The sequence below is a fragment of the Piliocolobus tephrosceles genome, chromosome 11 (genome assembly GCF_002776525.5).
Source record: "Piliocolobus tephrosceles isolate RC106 chromosome 11, ASM277652v3, whole genome shotgun sequence".
NCBI lineage: Eukaryota > Metazoa > Chordata > Mammalia > Primates > Cercopithecidae > Piliocolobus > Piliocolobus tephrosceles.
The window spans coordinates 98615737-98638187 of NC_045444.1; the positions used below are offsets into that span (position 1 = coordinate 98615737).

At 35.3% G+C, this 22451-nt stretch overlaps 1 protein-coding gene across 4 annotated transcripts in view; it reads right to left on the reverse strand.

Annotated features, from left to right (window-relative positions):
* Window positions 1-22451, reverse strand: part of ERBB4 (erb-b2 receptor tyrosine kinase 4) — a 1165464-nt gene that overhangs the window by 861359 nt on the left and 281654 nt on the right. The gene's annotated exons all lie outside the window — the stretch shown is intronic.

A 22451-nucleotide genomic window follows, 5' to 3' on the forward strand; every position in this document is an offset into this window, starting at 1 on the left:
TAGAGTGTCAATTTTAGATCTTTCCTGCTTTCTTCTGTGGGCATTTAGTGCTATAAATTTCCCTCTAAACACTCCTCCTTTGGAGGAGAAGAGGTATTCTCGTTTTTGGAATTTTCAGCCTCTTTGTGCTGGTTTTTCCTCATCTTCGTGGATTTATCTACCTTTGGTCTTTGATGTTGGTGTCCTTTGCATGGGGTTTTTGTTTGGACATCCTTTTTGTTGATGTTGACACTATTCCTTTCTATTTGTTAGTTTTCCTTCTAACAGTCAGGCCCTTCTGGTGCAGGTCTGCTGGAATTTGCTGGAGGTCCACTCCAGGTCCTGTTTGCCTGGGTATCATCAGTGGAGGCTAGAGAATAGCAAAGATTGCTGCCTGTTCTTTCTTTTGGAAGCTTCATCCCAGAGGGCCACCCGCCAGATGCCAGGTGAAGCTCTCCTGTATGAGGTGTCTGTTGACCCCTGCTGGGAAAGGTCTCCCAGTCAGGAGGCACTGGGGTCAGGGACAAACTGAGGAGGAAGTTTGTCCCTTAGCAGAGCTCGAATGCTGTGCTGGGAGATCCGCTGCTCTCTTCAGAGCCAGCAGGCAAGAATGTTTAAGTACACTGAAGCTGCGCCCACAGTTGCCCCTTCCCCAAGGTTCTCTGTCCCAGGGATGTGCGAGTTCTATCTGTAAGTCCCTGACTGTGGCTGCTGCCTTTCTCTCAGAGATGTCCTGCCTAGAGAGGAGGAATCCAGAGAGGCAGCCTGGCTACATCAGCTTTGCAGCGCTGCAGTGGGCTCTGCCCAGTTCCAACTTCCAAGTGACTTTATTCACACTGTGAGGGGAAAGCTGCCTACTCAAGCCTCAGTAATAGTGGACACCCCTCCCCCAACAAAGCTCAAGTGTCCCAGGTTGACTTCAGACTGCTGTGCTGGCAGCAAGAATTTCAAGTCAGTGGATCTTGGCTTGCTGGGCTCCGTGGGGATAGGATCTGCTGAGCTAGACCACTTGACTCCCTGGCTTCAACCCTCTTTCCAGAGCAGTAAATGGTTCTGTCTTCCTGGTGTTCCAGGCACCACTGCGGTATGAAAAAATAAAATAAAATTCCTTCAGCTAGCTGGGTGTCTGCCCAAATGGCTGCCCAGTTTTGTGCTTGAAACCCAGGGCCCTGGTGGCATAGGCACCCAAGGGAATCTCCTGTTGTGTGGGTTGTCAAGACCATAGGCAAAGCATGCATTTGGGCGAGAATGCACCATTCCTCACAGCTCAGTCCCTCATGGCTTTCCTTGGCTAGGGGAGGGAGTTCCCTGACGCCTTACACTGCCTTGGTAAGGCAACACCCTAACCTGCTTCAGCTCACCCTTCATTGGGTTGCACCCACTGTCTTATCAGTCCCAATGAGATGAGCCAGGTACCTCAGTTGGAAATGCAGATACCACCCTCCTTTGGCATTGATCTCTCTGGGAGCTGCAGATGAGAGTTATTCTTATGTAGCCATCTTGCTAGCCACCTGCATTCTTACATAAATTTCAAACTTAAATAGTTTTTAAAATGAAGAGCTTGATTGAAAACCATATATTATATTAAAACTAAATAAATTTATAACATAGCTCTTCCAAAGAGAATATGAGGCTATATCTCACATTTTCAAATGAGTTTCAGAACCATGAGTAATAAGAAATAGAAAGATTTCATAATTTTCAAGCCAGGAGTTTAAAACTTTTAATGGTAAATGTGATACAGCTATCAGCAAGACATGTATGTTGCCAGCAATTTTGTTTCTTATTTTTATTTGTTTTACAGGCTTCCTATATCTCATGTCAAATACAATGGCTTAAAGAATCTGAAATGTAATATTCGGGTCTTATGTAGAGTGCTAAGTACATTCACTCCCAAAAATCTTCATGAAAAGAATAATTGAAAGAAAACTGAATTTGGAATCTGGGCTTCAAGTTCTGGTTCAGTTCAAGCACTTACTAATCAATGGTCTTTATTAAATCCCTTAACATCACTGAGATTTAATTTCTTTTTTAAATTTTTTTTAAGAGATAGGGTCTTGCTCTGTTGCCCAGCCTGAAGGGCAGTGATGCAGTCATAGCTCACTGCAGCCACAAACTCCTGGGTGATCCTCCTGCCTCAGTCTGAAGTAGATAAAACTACAGGTGCATGCCATCATGCCCGGCTATATATTTTTATTTAAGAGGCAGGATCTTGCTGTGTTGCCCAGGCTGGTCTCAAATTCCTGGGCTCAAATAATCCTCCTGTCTCAGCATTCTGAGTAGGTGGGATGACAGGCATGACACATCACACCCAGCTAGATTTAATTTCTACACATACAAAAAGGAATAATTGCATATGCCCTACATTTCTGACATGGTGGAAGTTCGTAGCAAAGTGTTTTGTAGGGAGTACATCACCATCCAAAATATTATCAAAATAGTGATTTCTACCTCAGTCAGGTTCCTAAAGCTACTCCTGAAGGTAATTTTCATCATCTTCCTCTGAACTAGTGAGAAATTTTTAATGTGGCTTCCAGTCCCACTGCTACTTATTACTTTCAAGCTATCTGACCGAGCTGAAATCTATTCAAAGTACTTCCTTGCTGGAGAGGATTGCTTTTATTCATAATCTCAGGTGTGTCTCTACTTGAAAGCACAATTCAACTTCATTAGGAGGTTTTTGTAATGATAATGTGGTATATTCCTTCAGACATAAAGAGGTATGAAATAGAAAATTATGCTAATATATAAATACAAAAGCAAGAGAAAGACGAGAATGTTTTTATCTGTCAGAACTCTAATCCTAAAGGAATTAAATAACAAGCTTTTCAGAGGGGGAAAATCAAGTTAAATGGAAAATATTGTTATACATTAAGAGGCAAACTAATACACAAAGAAGTAAAAATGGGAAGTAGCAGGATCACCTAACTAGAGGTTCTAAAATCCAAGTTTTATATTAAAATGTACATATTGTTACCTTTGTAGCCATGGTTAGATACCTGATAGATACCTGAATCATTCTGAGGTGTTTATTGTGAAATCTTGTACTGATACTCTTAGCAAATTAAATAAGTCTTATTTGATCTTCCATGAGGCTAGGGTAAGATTGAAAGAGAGCATGAATGTTTGCTTTTGATGGGGTTCTGGAACACTATCCCAAAATACAGTACCTTGGCTTTTTAGAAAACAGCAGAAGCAAAAAAGTCACTCTCACCTTCTCCTCACCTTTCTCCTTTGAAGGAGATGATAACACGCTTATTGGAGAGGTGCCCTTCCTATTCTCTAAGGAAAAGAATATCCTTATCTCTAAAGATGAAGGGGGACAGGAGCTATGGTTCATGCCTGTAACCAAAGCACTTTGGGAGGCCGAGGTGAGCGTATCATGAGATCAGCCTGACCAACGTGGTGAAGCCCTGTCTCTACTAAAAATACAAAAAAATTAGCCAGGCGTGGTGGTGCACACCTGTAATCCCAGACACTCAGGAGGCTGAGGCAGGAGAATCGTATGAACCTGGGAGGCGGAGGTTGCAGTCAGCTGAGATCGTGCCATTGCACTCCAGTCTGGGCAACAGAGCGAGACTCCCTCTCAAAAAAAAAAAAAAAAAAAAGACAAATAATTCACAGAATAAACAGGCCTTGCTAAGTTCCCCCCAGTTTATTGCCATTAGATCATATCCTTTGTCTTTCAGTAATATTTGTCCACACTGTCCCTTCTTTATCAAACCTAAGCATAAAAATACACAAGTTCACATCTTTGAGTCTTGGTGTTAAAAGGCTTCCATGTCTTGCAAGACTTACATTTCTCTTATTAGTCTGCCTCTTGTTTTATGGTCCTCAGCCATGGACATGGTAATGGATAAGGAAATAAACTTTTTCCTCTCCTATATTCAAATTATCTAACCATTGAGAAGACTGGTGATGGGCATTTGAATGCTTTCTTGAAATCAGATATAAAAATGTAGATTTATTTCAGGGAAATAACTAGAAATTAAAGTTATTTCCAAGTAATGAATAAAATTAAAGCATTCAGGGCTATGCACAATGCCTCATGCCTGACATTCTGGCTCTTTGGGAGGTTGAGGCAGGAGGTTCGCTTGAGCCCAGGAGGTTGAGGCTGCAGTGAGCTATGATCATGACACTGCACTCCAGACTGGGTGAGAGACTGAGACCCTGTCTCAAAAAAAATGAAAAAATAAAAATTTTTTAAAACCATTCCAACAGTAGGGAAGAGAAAACCTTGGAAACTGATTCAAATCTTTATATTACATTGGTAAAATTTTATCACAGTGCGATTTTTTAAAAACTATCAGCCCTTTACTGGGCATGCTTACCAAATATAAAACAGATTTTATATTTATCTCTTTTTGTTCAGTTATGTATAAGGATAACATCATCAAAATGATCTTAAATTGTGTAGAACATGTATATGAAACAGGCCCAAGATTTTATTCACTTACCCATACTATATTAAGAAACATTTAACACAGGTAATAACCACATTGTGTAATTTCATCTGATTGTTAATATTAGCTATTATTTTAGAAACTAATAATAACAACGTTTCTATCCACAGAAAGATATAACAAATTCCAGTGCATGATACTGTTTCTTTTCCCATCATTGGCTTTAGTGTGCAAATTTTTTCCTTGGTAATTATTTTAGTTGAGTATTTTCAATATTTGCAACCATATCTTTTAGTTATTTGACATATTGTCTAAAATCAGTAACTTCGTGGCTTTAGTAAATCTACCTATTATTTCTATTTTCCATTTAAACCTCAACAAAGTAAGTGTTTGTATAGCGTAGAGCAACGTAATCTTGTTTTTGTCATGTTTCTATTTAATGTGTACATGTATTTGCATGTGCCATGTGAATTGATTCAACATATTATTAATAACATGATGATCTAAATTTATTATATAAGTAATAAATTTAAAATAACAATTTTACATTTATTTAAATGTTTTTATTTAAATTTATTTAATTTATTATTAAAGTAATAAATTTAAAATAACAATTTTAAATTTATTTAAATTGTCAATTTAAAATAACACAGAGATAATGCTTATTCAGTTATAAAGTGTTACTATGAGTAAAAAAACAACAAAAAAATTTACACTGAGTTCTCAAATTTGTATTAAAGGTGGCACAGCAGGTTGTAAATTTTAACATAAGCTGGTACTGCATGTTTTGTTTTTTATCATTTAAATTGTGGCACTACAATTTGGAAGCTGTGCAGCTTGTTACTCCAAGACAAATCTCACCTAAGAGGATATGGCAGCCTTCCACACTGTGGTCTGATTGCATTAGATCAAGTACGGCTAAAGAAAGAAATATTTTGACAGGGGAGATTGCACTTGAACACATCAAAGTGTCAGCTCAGATATGTGGCATCTGAAAAGCACCCTCCTCTTCTCCCCGTTGCATGAAATTTGCCACCTCTCATTGTCTCTTCCAGATGGTGTACTGAGTTCTCTTCAGCTTTATTCCTAGAGAGCTCAAGTTGACATCAATCTGTTATGCCATTTTCTTGTAATACTAATGTGGCTTATTTATCAATGCCAATTAATCAATGGCACAGAACGAGTTCTTCCTTAGCAGCTAATGGTGTTTCATTTTTTTTAATATTCAAAAAAAATATTTAAAGGCAGTGACTAGATTGGGAAGCCATGCATCTGGCAGACTGTGGCCACTTAGGAGGCATTCAACTGACGTAAAGGTGAAGTCATTTATTTCAAACTATGATTAAGAAGCATACTGGGAGGTTATTATTTCTAGCAGAAGGGTGAGAGTAATTCTGTAAGAACTTTTTTTTATAATAACAAATCATGTCTGTCTTAATGGCCTTGTATCATGATATAAAGAAGAAGACAACCCTATCATATTTGTAAATTTTTAGCTTTTTATTAATCTTAGTGCAGCATCATTATACAAAAGATACAAGGAAGTCCCCAAATCTACTACAGTTATACTTTATCACTGTGATCTTCTATCTTTCAGAGTAAATATACTGTAGGATAGGACTTACATAATAAGAGATACCCAAAATGTCATAATATTTTCAGACAATCTAGGATTATTGCAATAGTTGCTCTGAATTTCAATTCTGGGGGTCATATCCAAATCACCCACCTTCTGGACCCTAGAATCAGGGCAAAAATTACATAAGATATCAAATGATGCCACCATCAATGGAATGAAATAATAGCTACTGGGCCAGATTCCCCAATTCAAACAAGAAAAAGAAGAAGAAAAAAATTACTATTTAGCATCAGTAATTTGGATCTAATAAACAATTATAAAAATGATATTAATGATCCCTAGTTCCTTCAAGTAGTTTATCAACCTCATTATAGTTGTACCAGGAAAGGTGTACTTTGAAAACGTTAGAATGGAATATGGTATTCCAGTTAATATAGTGTAAGCATTCTAAAATAAATATTTTGTACTATCTACTTAATATTGATTATGTACATAATCTTCTAGGGGAGGTCCTAGCGATGTAAAAACCTTATGGTTTCAACAATATGATAAAGAAAATATGGGCAAAAGAGAGACTGGTATAATTCATTAATAACGAATAATGGGCATATTAATAAAAAATATTTTTAAATGATACATAGAAATTTATGAGGTATGTGGAAGAAAATAATTAAATAATGAAACCTCTTTTTTTTATTGTAATTCAACCTCATAAGTCCATCCTTTTTATCCCTGGATTCCAAATGCAACACTGAGAAAGTCTCAGCCAAAAGACTGTTAGTTTTACTCTAGAATTTGACACAAAACGAAATTCACGGGTCATGTCTGGAGCATTCTGACAAGACATACTACTGTGATCTTGCCTTTGAAAAACTCTGGAAGGCAGAATTTGAGATCAGAATTAACTAAAAATGTTAAAATGTTGGAGAAAGGGCATTGAGAAAATAATTTCTGCTTTACAACCACCATGCCCATCTTAACCTGTTTATATTTTCAAGCTCTACAAAGAGAGAAGATTAGGAGAAAATATATTTCTCTAAACCTTGTATTTCACTGTATGTTTTATTTGACCCATATACTTTTCCTTTCTTAAACTTTATCATTTCCCTCATGGTTTGCCATTCCTCTCACCTTGCACCAAAACAAAGAAAATATATTTTCAGATTCTTCTATCTTTTACAGTCTGGTTTAAGTTTCAATTCTTCCAAAACCTTGGCAGAGAATCCCAGTGATCTCATCCTACTTTCTAAATATGTGTCTTGTTTCCTTCCTCTATAATAATTAATATGTTCTAGCTGACATTAGTTAAGCACTTACCACGTGCCAGACACACATTCTTACAACTGATTTACATGTATTTCCTCATTTTATCCTCACAGCAATCCAATGAAGTTGGGTTACTATCATCTCCCTTTTATAGATGTTAAGGGACTTTTCCAACGTTGCACAAGTGCAGAGCCAGGATTTGAATCACAGTCATTTTATTGTAGAACCATAAAAAAACTCTCAGAAGTCTATAAATTATTTCAGTAAAACTGTGCTTTAAAACCATAGTGTGTATATTATCTTTTCAAAGTAAAATTTTCCTGATTATTAAGGAAATACAAGCTTATCATAGAAAATCTGAAAACATCTGTAAAAATAGTTGGAAAAAAAAAGTCCTTTATAAATCCTCTTCCTGACTATTATTAGGTCAGTGTATTTTTTGGGTGTATTTTGAATGTGGAAGTATATGTGTCAAAATCTTCGTAAAATATTGATCACACTGAATATATAAATTGGTTTTCTACATTTCCTGTTACTACTATCTCATGAAAATTTTCCTTAGGCTTCAATAGTTTTGAAAAATAATTTTGATAATCAAATGGAAGCTATCCTCCTATAATGGTAAGTGAATAATTCAAACATCATAAGTAGTTTTCTATGCTGTTGTCATATATTGTTAATAACAAAAGCTTATATCAGATATTGACATTAATATTATTCATGTTGTCAGTGAAATCTTCTTGCCAACACTGAGATGAAACTGTAGAGAAGGTTTAATTCTACTGTAAAATATGGAATTATATCACAGAATCACAAATGAGTTTCCTATTATGGAAAAATAAAAACCTGAGAATGTAATGAAGGCCTGATATCAATTGCTGTTTCCAAGAATTTACAAAACAACCATGGATGTTCCTATCCAGAGACAAATCTGGATTGTGCTGCCAACCTTATAACCTGGCCCTCACCTTGCTTACAGCAGCTTGTCAAGGAAAGAGAAAAAAACCAAAAGAGCCTTTTGCTCTTTTTCTTGTGCCCTCTGAGATACTTCCCTTTCCTTCTCACTATTTACAAAAGGGAAGTAGGAGAAAAATTCAGGGATAATGTATTTTAAATGATTTATATGGCTAAGTTAAATGTTGTGGGGGGTGTGTGTAACTTTGAAAGGATGTAGGCATCCTGAGTCAACAGACTTTGCATCTGCCAGTGTTCCTTTGAAAACCTCAGGAGAGTCTTTAAAAGCAAATAGATGATCCTCTATGGGAGCTGGCTTAGATATGTGCTGTCTCCAAGAGCTCTGTAAATGTAGATTAACTGACCTCTCTGGGTCCGACTCTTAATCCCATGCTCTGAATATGGAAATGACAGTTCACGTGTATCTCCAATGCAACAGTCAAATACATTTAACTTAAAAGAACTAATTTATGCTAATAAGACTTTCAGCAAAGATGAGAAGTGCAAATTGCTTTGTTTTAAAAGCTTGAATTAATTGGATTGATATTTCATTTTCAGCAGCTTGAATATGGCCACATGACTAATAAATGTGCATGAGGTAAAATCTATTCACTGAGTGTACTATTTCTCCTTAAAAAATAACTAGGATGTTATCTACATTTTAATAACAGAAATCAACATTGCATTCAATTTATTTATTCAACAAATATGTATTGAACACAACTAAATGAAAAGCTCTGTTGAGTTTGTAGGTGATGAAAAAAATGAATATGATGTAATCAAGTAGCTTACAAGTTAGTGCAAGGATATAGATAAAAGTACAAGTTAGAAAGAGATGTCATAAAAGACGTAGCTTAAAAATAAGTGGTGTGCAGAAGATGAGAAATAATTGACAACTCTAGAATCAGAAAGGGGCTTATGAAGACAGTAACATTTGAGCTCTGTCTTGAAGCGAATTAGAAATGCGATGCCGAGGAATAAGTATTCAAGAAGAGAAAACAATAATAGGAAAAGACGTCAGGAAAGGAAATCTTTAGTGTAAATACAGACAGCAGCACAGCTTCTTTACTTCCTATGTGACTAGATTTCTTTGGGTGCACAATAAGTTCTCCCAGTATTTACCATCTAAGGTATTTCCTGACATTTCATTCAGTGTTTTTGGGAATGCCAACCTTATGTCTCAGTTTCCTCAACTGAAAGAAACCTATAGGATTAGATGATTTACAAGTTCTTTCTGGCTCAAATCTCTGAAAATGTGAGTCATTTAAAAATCATGTTGATTAAATTGTCAACCAAATACTTAAAGAATTTTAGGTATCAATAAATTATTAGAAATAAAATTATTTACCAAGAAAAGGCAAAAGAAAATGATAGTTTGAGAAAAGGCAAAGTAGAGAATCATTGTGTCACTGCTGTTTATTTAAATTCTGAAGAGGTATGGATGCCTTATCGTATCTTCCAATTAGTATCTGATATTTACCACAACCTACGATTGGGGTCTAAACTAAAGCATCTAAGTAGATATAATTCTTCCGTAAAAAACATTTAGAATTGCACCTTTATGCCCTCATCAGTTACCTCCAGTGGAATGTTATTTGTGTTCCTTTGTCAAAAAAATTACTGCTTTATGAGTAAACTATTAATATTTCAAAAATATTTCTAAAGATTTTCCCCTTATATTTGGGGTTAAGAGATCTGTGGCTGAAAATTTCTAATTAATGTTATCATGATTTGCAGCATATTTCTATTTAGAAATATAAGTTTTTGCGGTGAAATTATTAGAATTGGTTTAAACCATCAAAGATCAAAAGAGACAAAGAAGGCCATTACATAATGGTAAAGGGATCACTTCAACAGGAAGAGCTAACTATCCAAAATATATATGCACCCAATGCAGGAGCACCCAGATTCATAAAGCAAGTCCTTAGAGACTTACAAAGAGACTTAGACTTCCATACAACAGTAATGGGAGACTTTAACACCCCACTGTCAACATTAGACAGATCAACGAGACAGAAAGTTAACAAGGATATCCAGAAATTGAACTCAACTCTGCACCAAGCAGACCTAATAGACATCTACAGAAATCTCCACAGCAAACCAACAGAATATACATTCTTCTCAGCACCACATCACACATATTCCAAAATTGACCACATAGTTGGAAGTAAAGCACTCCTCAGCAAATGTAAAAGAATAGAAATTGTAACAAACTGTCTCTCAGACCACAGTGCAATCAAATTAGAACTCAGGACTAAGAAACTCAATCAAAACCACTCAACTACATGGAAACTGAACAACCTGCTCCTGAATGACTACTGGGTACATAATGAAATGAAGGCAGAAATAAAGATGTTCTTTGAAATCAACGAGAACAAAGACACAACATACCAGAATCTCTGGGACACATTTAAAGCAGTGTGTAGAGGGCAATTTATAGCACTAAATGCCCACAAGAGAAAGCAGAAAAGATCTAAAATTGACACCCTAACATCACAGTTAAAAGAACTAGAGAAGCAAGAGCAAACACATTCAAAAGCTAGCAGAAGGCAAGAAATAACTAAGATCAGAGCAGAACTGAAGGAGATAGAGACACAAAAAACCCTCCAAAAAATCAATGAATCCAGGACCTGGTTTTTTAGAAAGATCAACAAAATTGATAGACCGCTAGCAAGACTAATAAAGAAGAAAAGAGAGAAGAATCAAATAGATGCAATAAAAAATGATACAGGTGATATCACCACCAACCCCACAGAAATACAAACTACCATCAGAGAATACTATAAACATCTCTATGCAAATAAATTAGAAAACCTAGAAGAAATGGATAATTTCCTGGACACTTACACTCTCCCAAGACTAAACCAGGAAGACATTGAATCCCTGAATAGAATAATAGCAGGCTTTGAAATTGAGGCAATAATTAATAGCCTACCAACCAAAAACAGCAGAGGACCAGATGGATTCACAGCGGAATTCTACCAGAGGAACAAGGAGGAGCTGGTACCATTCCTTCTGAAACTATTCTAATCAACAGAAAAAGAGGGAATCCTCCCTAACTCATTTTATGAGGCCAACATCATCCTGATACCAAAGCCTGGCAGAGACACAACAACAACAAAAAAGAGAATTTTAGACCAATATCCCTGATGAACATTGATGCAAAAATCCTCAATAAAATACTGGCAAACCGGATCCAGCAGGACATCAAAAAGCTTATCCACCATGATCAAGTGGGCTTCAACCCTGGGATGCAAGGCTGGTTCAACATACTGGAATCAATAAACGTTATTCAGCATATAAACAGAACCAAAGACAAAAATGACATGATTATCTCAATAGATGCAGAAAAGGCCTTTGACAAAATTCAACAGCCCTTCATGCTAAAAGCGCTCAATAAATTCGGTATTGATGGAATGTATTTCAAAATAATAGGAGCTATTTATGACAAACCCACAGCCAATATCATACTGAATGGGCAAAAACTGGAAGCATTCCCTGTGAAAACTGGCACGAGACAGGGATGCCCTCTCTCACCACTCCTATTCAACATAGTGCTGGAAGTTCTGGACAGGGCAATCAGGCAAAAGAAAGAAATCAAGGGTATTCAGTTAGGAAAAGAAGAAGTCAAATTGTCCCTGTTTGCAGATGACATGATTGTATATTTAGAAAACCCCATTGTCTCAGCCCCAAATCTCCTTAAGCTGATAAGCAACTTCAGCAAAGTCTCAGGATACAAAATCGATGTGCAAAAATCACAAGCATTCTTATACACCAGTGACAGACAAACAGAGAGCCAAATCGTGAATGAACTCCCATTCACAATAGCTTCAAAGGGAATAAAATACCTAGAAATCCAACTTATAAGGGATGTAAAGGACTTCTTCAAAGAGAACTACAAACCACTGCTCAGTGAAATAAAAGAGGACACAAACAAATGGAAGAACATACCATGCTCATGGATAGGAATAATCAATATTGTGAAAATGGCCATACTGCCCAAGGTAATCTATACATTCAATGCCATCCCCATTAAGCTACCAATGACTTTCTTCACAGAATTGGAAAAAACTGCTTTAAAGTTCATATGGAACCAAAAAAGAGCCCGTATTGCCAAGACAATCCTAAGTCAAAAGAACAAAGCTGGAGGCATCATGCTACCTGACTTCAAACTATACTACAAGGCTACAGTAACCAAAACAGCATGGTACTGGTACCAAAACAGAGATATAGACCAATGGAACAGAACAGAGTCCTCAGAAATAATACCACACATCTACAGCCATCTGATCTTTGACAAACCTGAGAGAAACAAGAAATGGGGAAAGGAATCCCTATTTAATAAATGGTGCTGGGAAAATTGGCTAGCCATAAGTAGAAAGCTGAAACTGGATCCTTTGTTTACTCCTTATATGAAAACTAATTCAAGATGGATTAGAGACTTAAATGTTAGCCCTAAAACCATGAAAACCCTAGAAGAAAACCTAGGTAATGGTAATACCATTCAGGACAGAGGCATGGGCAAGCACTTCATGTCTGAAACACCAAAAGCAACAGCAACAAAAGCCAAAATTGACAAATGGGATCTAATTAAACTAAAGAGTTTCTGCACAGCAAAAGAAACTACAATCAGAGTGAACAGGCAACCTACAGAATGAGAGAAAATTTTTGCAATCTACTCATCTGACAAAGGGCTAATATCCAGAACCTTAAAAGAACTCAAACAAACTTACAAGAAAAAAACAAACAACCCCTTCAAAAAGTGGGCAAAGGATATGAACAGACACTTCTCAAAAGAAGACATTCATATAGCCAACAGAGACATGAAAAAATGCTCATCATCACTCGCCATCAGAGAAATGCAAATCAAAACCACAATGAGATACCATCTCACGCCAGTTAGAACGGCAATCATTAAAAAATCAGGAAACAACAGGTGTTGGAGAGGATGTGGAGAAATAGGAACACTTTTACACTGTCGGTGAGACTGTAAACTAGTTCAACCATTGTGGAAGACAGTGTAGCGATTCCTCAAGGATCTAGAACTAGAAATACCATTTGACCCAGCCATTCCATTACTGGGTATATACCCAAAGGATTATAAATCATGCTGCTATAAAGACACGTGCACATGTATGTTTATTGCGGCACTATTCACAATAGCAAAGACTTGGAATCAACCCAAATGTCCATCAGTGACAGACTGGATTAAGAAAATGTGGCACATATACACCATGGAATACTATGCAGCCATAAAAAAAGGATGAGTTTGTGTCCTTTGTAGGGACATGGACGCAGCTGGAAACCATCATTCTCAGCAAACTATCGCAAGAACAGAAAACCAAACACTGCATGTTCTCACTCATAGGTGGGAATTGAACAATGAGATCACTTGGACACAGGAAGGGTAACATCACACACCGGGGCCGATTGTGGGGAGCAGGGAGGGGGGAAGAGATAGCATTAGGAGATATACCTAATGTAAATGATGAGTTAATGGGTGCAGCACACCAACATGGCACATGTATACATATGTAACAAACCTGCATGATGTGCACATGTACCCTAGAACTTAAAGTATAATAATAATAATAATAAAGAATTGGTTGAAAATGTTTGATGTATCTACTTGCAGGAGACTTCAACATACATTCAAAAATTTGTCTAGAAAACAATTAAAACCAAGAAACTAGTTTATTTTCTCATTTAATATTTTATTATAGTACTTTACAAATAATGGTGTATTAGGCTGGGAGTGGTGGCTCATGCCTGTAATCCCAGCCCTCTGGGAGGCCGAGGCAGACAGATTGCTTGAGGTCAGGAGTTTGAGACCTGCCTGGTAAACATGATGAAAACCCATCTCTACCGAAAATACAAAAATTAGCTGGGCATGTTGGTGGGAACCTGTAATCCCAGCTACTGGGGAGGCTGAGGCATGAGAATCACTTGAACCTGGGAGGCGGAGGCGGAGGCGGAGGCCGCAGTGAGCCGAGATCACACCACTGTACTTCAGCCTGAGTGATACAGTTAGGCTTCATCTCAAAAATAAAAAATAAATTTAAAAAATTAATGGTGTATTAAAGCAAATTATCTACAGTGATTATCACTGAGGTTTGAGATTTAAGAAATACTGGAGATGCTAATTTAAAATTTTTATAGTATACACTTCTGCATGGCTTGAATTTTGTTACTTTTGTGATTAAAAAATCAATACAATTCATAATTAAAATAATTTAAAATATAGATCAATAATTTAATGAAAGAAAGATGTGTTTAGTGCCTTCATAATCATCAAAATTAAAAAAATTTACTTGAAGATTTTTTGAGCCTAAGTCAAATTTTTGAGTTTACATACATGATCATTTCAAGATTCCATGTGGTACAGCTTTATATGCATCTAATATGCCTTTTCCTTAATTCGGGCTTTGCTAAACACAACTTTTAGTGTCCTCTGACAACAGGCAAGTGTTCTTGTCTAGAAAAGAGTATATAATTGGTTTATGGCATGGCTATAATATATAGCTGAGTTTCTACACTGTCAATGATAAAACTTGGTCTCACATCAATATAATGGCCATGCCATATATGATTCTTGACTGTGACATACTTAAACAAAGGTATCTACCTATGCTGCCTCAAAGTAAGAAGTTTTCCCAAGTCCAGACTACAATCTTGGAGTTAACCCACCTAGGTCACCACAAATTTAATCCGCCACATTAAGAGAAAATTTAAGATGTGAGGAAAATAAGTAAGATTTATGTAGAAAGGTACAGGTGCTCAGCATTGTCATCAAAATTAGCTAGATTAGTACTAAATGATTTCTCAAAATGTCAACTATTTCAACTTTAGATCGACTGACTGCTGCTGATTCTTAGAAAAAAAAAAACAGGTTTACTGGTACATGATTCTTAGTAACATCCTTAGATAACAGAGTTTCCTCTTGCTCACCAACAGGAGATTTTATCTGAAGCCACCAACTAAATACATTTCTATTTTCTCCTGAATCTTTTGGTCATATTTATCTTTTTCTTCAAAGTAAAATGGACTATGCATATAATTTTGGAGTGGGGCATTCCATTACATAGTCAAGTACCTAATTTCTACAGTGTAATTATACCATTTCTAATTTTATTTGGTGCTATTTTTACAGAAACTAGACCAGCAACAGACCTTCATTCAATTTGCTGTTAGCACTCACCGACTTGGCTTATTGTTTGTAGTGAAGCATAGTAATTAGGTAAATTCACTGTATTCCTGATAATCATCAAAATATTAGTGGACTTTGATTTCCTGCTCAGAAAAGCAAGGTAAGTACAAATCTCCCACATATTACTAAGGAAATTGTGTAAACCATATTATTTATTCATACATATATATGTGTGTATATGTGTATGTATGTATTTGTATAATAATGGAGAATGGAAGGAAATTTAAAATGTAGGAAGACTCTAGATAATTACGTTTATACTGTAGAAGACATTGTGACCATCAAAAAGAAAAATATCATTCATGACAGACAAAATACATTGAAACACACAGTTAGCTAGAGGGGAAAAGCAGCAGTTCTTGTCTATCTTTTTAGCTTCATGTAATTTAATGGGAGAACGGTAAGGCAATAAACGAAACTGATGACATTGCAAGGGAGAAACGTTTATTGAAAACACCATATAAATTTATTAAAAACACCATAGAATTAAAACAAGGATGTTTTAAACAGAGAAAAGTTCCTGAGCTACTGAAAGCTGCTGCCCCCACCTGGGCATTAAACAACAAAAACTTCACAACTTACAGCTCTCTCTATATTTGTAAAATTCTAGGATTTCTCATTTATGAGTTAAGCCACAAACTAATAGGAAGCAAACACTGTATTATGCTTGTCGACAGATATGACCTCAGAATCACTATATATGAAAAGGAATCAGCTAACTTTTTTTATTTATTTATGGCAAATCAAATACTGACTTAGGTATATGAATATAATAAAGAAGCTTGACAATTTCAAAGAGCTTATATGCAATTAGCAAGAGAACCAAAATCAGTTGCACAATGTAAAGGTTTGAGTTGTAGATATCCACCTGATACTGTGTATGCATAAATATGCATACCATTATCAATTTAATCATTGAACCTAAATCTAACTTCTGTTCATACAATAACTAATTAAATTTGTTGGGGCTTAATTCTTTCAACATCACTTCTTTTAAGAAAAATTTTGGGATGTTTCCTCCTTTGTTGTATCAGCTGTAATGTCTCCAAACTTTGGTTTTCTTTTTAGTTTCATGTCTCACAGTTTTATTTGTTATGGGTTTCTATTTCATTAATTTCTACCTGGTGACATTTGTCTCAGCTGTGAATGTTTTACCTATGAAAGATAATCTCCTTAAACATCTATCAATTTACACTTCCAACTTGGTGTGCAGTTTCAAACCTTATGTAATTGTGAGCAAAAGTGTAAATTAACACTAAGAAAACTGTTAGAAGTATAAGGTGTTTGAAATTTCTCTCAGTGACTTTTTATGGTAGTTTTGGCTGCTCAGGAACATCCTTATTTGCTTCCTCATTTATACTCTTTTCTAGATAAATGAGATTGCGAGATATTTAACTTCATTGAGTAATGAAATTATATTTTAAATTTGGGACACAGGATTAATAACAGGAAACATCAGACAATTGTAAAATGATACCATTTGAATTGATAATATTCCAATAACATTCAATCTAAATTCATGCATTCACTTATTCTTCCATGGTAGACAAACAATTTTTGAATGAATAAATTCAATCATCTTCCCTTCATATTCTAGCCAAACCACACACAGCCCTGTTGTTTTTTGTTTTTAGTCAAAAAATAAATAAATAAAATAAGATTATGGTGGAAAAAAATAAAACAAAACAAACAAACAAACAAAAAAACATGCTATCAGTTCACAAGGGTAAAAAGTAAAAGAGGAAAAGCCCTGCTCACCTGTTTTCTTATTTCCATTTGTCGAAATTAAATACTACTAACACAAATTTATTTTTAAAAAGATTTTCACAAATAAATAGTGATGTGAATTTCTGATATTGACTGAGAGATTTTGCAACAAGGGGAAGTTTTAAAACTCTGGCACACAATTATGGAGTTAGTTTATCAAATAGTCTAGGGCTGGCAATAGCAACTAAGCTTCAAGTTGATGAGTACAAAATTATTGCAAATTTTTCTGTGTTAAAAACTTGTTATTCTATTGAGCATATGCTTGACTCAACTTAAAATGTCTTTACATCCTGAATTCCAGTAAGATACAAAATTTCCGTTAGGAAGAATTATATATACAGTTTGCTTTTTATTTGCAAAAATGCTTTTATTAGAAGCTTATTGAAAACTGCCATATTAGCCTAAGAAGTTAAAAACATCCAGCATGTGTACATTCATTTGTTTATTCACTTGTTTATTTATTTGATAAACATTTATTGCATACTTAATATGCAGCAGGCATCATTCTAGGCACTTGAAAAGCAGCAGGGAATAAACTAAAACATAATCCCTGTGCTCCAGTACCTCATATCGTAGTGAGAAGAGAAAACAGACATGATAAGTAGGTAAAACTTAACATGTTTTTGACAGTAGTAAGGAATAAGGACAAAATATAAAGCAAAAATGAGGATCATAGCTTTAAGGAACTTATAATTTTTGATTGGAGGACTTTTGGAAAACTAGATGAAGAAGATGAGAGAGGAAGCCATGCAGATATTTGATAGAAAACTACACAGGCAAAGGAATAGCAAATGCAGATATCCTGAGGAAGGGGTGTGCCCAATGTATTTTAGGTATTAAAAAAAAGGTTAATATTTCAGAAGGAAAGCAAGCAAGGGTGAAATTGTAAGAAATGAGTTTAGAAAGGTGATAGGTGGTCAGACCATGTAGTTATTTGAAGATCCATTGCTGGCTGTTAGTCAAAAAGATAAAAGTGAGATGGGATTGGAGCTGTAACTATAAATAGAAATAGAAATTAAATATTTAATAATGCTGAAGTAAATGAAAATTGAGTGAACATCTCAGGTAGTTATTATATGACTACATTTTAGTAGGAAGTCATGGGAAATTAACCATTAACCAGAGGAGTGCCATGGTCTGATTTATATTTTAGCACTCTAGCTTTTATACTGAGAATGGATCACAAGGGTAAAAACAAGGAGACTAGACAGAAAGCCACTGCAATAATCCACGCAAGTGAGAAGGGTAGCTTTTTCAAGGATGATGACAATGGAGGTGTTGAAATGTGGTTGGATTCTAGATATATTTTAAAAGTAGAACCTCAAAATGTTTGGCATGTAGATATGGGCTGTGACGGGAAAAGGTTAAAGATAACTTCCAGGTGTCTGTCTTAAGCAACTGAGAGAATCTATTTGCAATTTACTGAGATGAGATATAAATTTGAGGGGTCATTTATATACAGCATTAAATAAATCATGACGATGGATATAACTGTAGATAGAAAAACAGTATCCTAAAATTATGCCCTGTAGGGAACTCCAACATTTAGAGGTAGAGGAGGTAAACACAAATGAATGACAGAGATTGAGAAGAGCAGAAAGGTATGAGGAATTTTGGTGTCATGAAAGCCATGTTAAGAAAGTGTTTCAAAAAGAAGAGAATGATCCTCTCTGTCAAAGGCTGCTGATAGATCAACAAAGACTAAAACTAAAATGTAAGCATGCCATATGAAGGTCGTTTTAAACTTTGGTAAGAGTCATTTTGGTAAATGGTAAGGTCCAATGACCGACTGAAGTGATTTCAAGAAAAGATGGAAGAGCAAAATTAGAGATAGTGAAATTCAGCTAGACTTCTAAGAGTTGTCTTTTTCTTAGAAAGAAATCAGGATGGTAGCCAGAGGAAAAATTGGGGTCCAAAGAAACTTTTTAAAATATTGGATAAATATCATCCTTTTATGCTGATGATCACAGAGGAAAGAATTATGAGACTTTTAGATGGACAGGTCATCTATAACAAAAGGAGAGAAGATAGCATATAGGGTCACAGATGCTATTACCTACACATGTAGGTGTGATGGCAGAAGCTTCTATTCCAATGCAGGTATATGTGTTGTAAAAATTAAAAAGTTGAAAAGTGGCACATATCTTTAACGTATCATCTAGACATTAGAAGCTCAGACATATAATCAAAAGATACATTTAAATGAGTGAGCATCTTGTGGGAAAATTTGCATAACATCATTTGCATTTCTTCTAATATTCATGACAGTTTGACATCTACATCCTAAGTTAACATTGGGAAAAGTACACAGTTATATATTACATGCTTCATTAGCTTACTTTTCTTAGAGTCAAATGTCTGTAGATTTATTCTATTAAATGTGAATAAACATCATGAGTAGCAGTTGCCAAAGTGATACCACATAATCTGTAATAGTTCTGGGGCCCACTGACTAATATGTTCAATTAAAAGTTGTTACAAATTTCCCAGTAACCCTCTTATTTTGCATATGAATTTAAGAAAGCAATAAAAGTGAGATGGGATTGGAGCTGTAACTACAAATAAAAATCAAATATTTAATAATGCTGAAGTAAATGAAAATTGAGTGAACATCTCACATAGTTATTATATGACTACATTTTAGTGCATTTTTCTTGATCTCATTAGTTTTCCCATTATTTTTTCCATTACATCAAAAAAACTTATAATAAGTAAATTTGCTTCTCTTCTTCATCAAAACCAGTTCTTCTCAGAATTTCATGTTTGTAGAAATCACTTAAGATCTTGTTAAAATGTAGGTTCTGATTCTGGAGAGCGGCCTATACTTTTGCATATCTAACTAGATTTCAGGTTTTGCCCACGCTGCTGGTTAGCAGAACACACTTGGAAAACAAGGGTCTAAACCACTCTGTTCTTGGCATTTGTACAGAGGTTGAGATAAATTAATTATTTTATGCCTAATTTTTTGGGTTGACATTAAAAAATTAGTTAAGCAGTTAAGTAAAGTCATACACCAGTTAATGAAGGGAATATGTTCTGAAGATATATCGTTAGGCATTTTGGAAATTGTGTGAACATCACAGTGTATTTACACAAGTCCACATGGTGTAGCCTACTACACACATAGGCTATATTGTATAACCTATCACTCCTAGCCTGCAAATCTGTATAGTATGTTACTGTAATGAATACTGTAGGCAATTCTAACACAATGGTATTTGAGTATCTAAACGAATATAACTAAACATAGAAAAGGCACAGTAAAAATTCAGTATTATAATCTCAGGAGACCACTGTGGTAGAGGTCATCAGTCATTGACTGATATGTTATTATGCCATGCATGACTGTAAAATATTTAAAAATATTTTAGTTGATTATCAATATGTACATTCCTAGAAGACCATATAAATACATACAATTTAAAATCCTACTTAAAATATTACAGCCTCTAACTAAAAACAAATACGTACATTTTATAACAATTCCTCAGTCCAAACGTATTTGCTCATTATTGTATTTACCAGCCTAGTGCCTAATTTCACACCAGTCCACTCACTAAATAACAAAATCAAAGAATGATTAAGTTAAAATGCGGACAGCTATGTTGAATCTGACACACTGATGACACCACAGAGGAAACAAACAACTCAAATAGTGTTATTTAAAATTGCAATCCTGTAAGTGGCAAATAACATTTTGCTATGACTATGCTGTACTGTTTTCCCCACACCTGCTCCCACTTGCCGGGTTAAACTGGCTCAATCTGCTCTACTGTGGGATCACAATCATTTGAGCAAACTCCCTCAGGGCAGTATTATCCAGGCAGCCAGTGTTGTCTCAAAAGAGCTCCTGACACGATTCCCCACGAATCTGTAATTTTGTTTATGTGTAGTAAAAGCATGACATAGGAAAAAAGACAGCATGCTACTGATGGGAAAACTTTCTAACCTGCTTTCACAAAGCACTAAGATCTCTCTGAAATGTGAATGTTCAGGATGTGCAGTGTTTATGCATTAAAAGAGGATAAGGGACATGTTATAAAGGGCTGATTTCACAAGAGTCATTCTAGACAAAGCTAGTTATACAAACCACACTTGAAGTTTAAAATTTTAATAACAGATATATAGTAAATACTTTGTTATAGTGAGAGAGGTACTTTCTGAGAAAGCCTAACTTTTTCAAAACATTCAGATGTCACCTAAGAGCCGAGTAAGGAGTAATTCATTCTACATTACATTATTTCATGGGCATAGTGCTATATCTTAATCCACCTTTACACACATGTGCACACACATCTACTCATGCATATATCCATATTGTTTAGACCATCAAAGGAGGTAGAAGAGAGTTCAATATTTTATAATACCTTACATGAATGGCATCCTTCTCGCTGTTTTACATTACACCGTATACCTGAACATCTTCATATTACTGAATACTATACTCTTAAGAGGAAAAAATAAGAATAATATTTTACCACAATAACTATGCATTATAGCAATTTTTTAAAATTTGAAAAATATATGTGTGTATATACGAAAGACAGTAAGTGTGCTGGGGGAAAGAGTCATTCATCCCTTCTTTAAGTGGCTAATTCAGCAAAGCTTCATTTTCTAACTAATATAACTCCAATTTTAAAATATATAATATTATACTACAAGGGCACAGTTGACCTAATCTGCCATTTGTGTTTGTTGTAGAAAAGAGAAACCCAGGCAAATATATAAATGAAACAATTTGTATTTTTAAGCCTAAATAGTCTATCAGTTCTTGCTGTAAGAGGTATAGGTTGAGTGTTCCTTATCTAAAATGTTCGGGGCCAGAAGTACTTCAGAGCTTCAGATTTTAGGATTTTGGTGTTTTGTTTTTGTTTTTTAAATATATATATATATATATTTACATTATATACACTTACTGGTAGAGCATCCCTAATCTGAAGATTTGAAATCTGAAATGCTGCAATGACCATTTCCTTGGAGTGTCACACTGGTGCTTAAAAAGTTCAGATTTCAAATTTTTGGACGTGGGATGCTAAACCTGAATTTAAGGATATATTAACTCTTTCAAATCACTGGGTAGGTATAAACAGAATACTTGCGTCATTTTTATTATTATTATTATTTTTTTTTATTATACTTTAAGTTCTAGGGTACATGTGCATAACGTGCAGGTTTGTTACATATGTATACTTGTGCCATGTTGGTGTGCTGCACCCATCAACTCGTCAGCACCCATCAATTCATCATTTATATCATGTATAACTCCCCAATGCAATCCCTCCCCCCTGCCCACTCC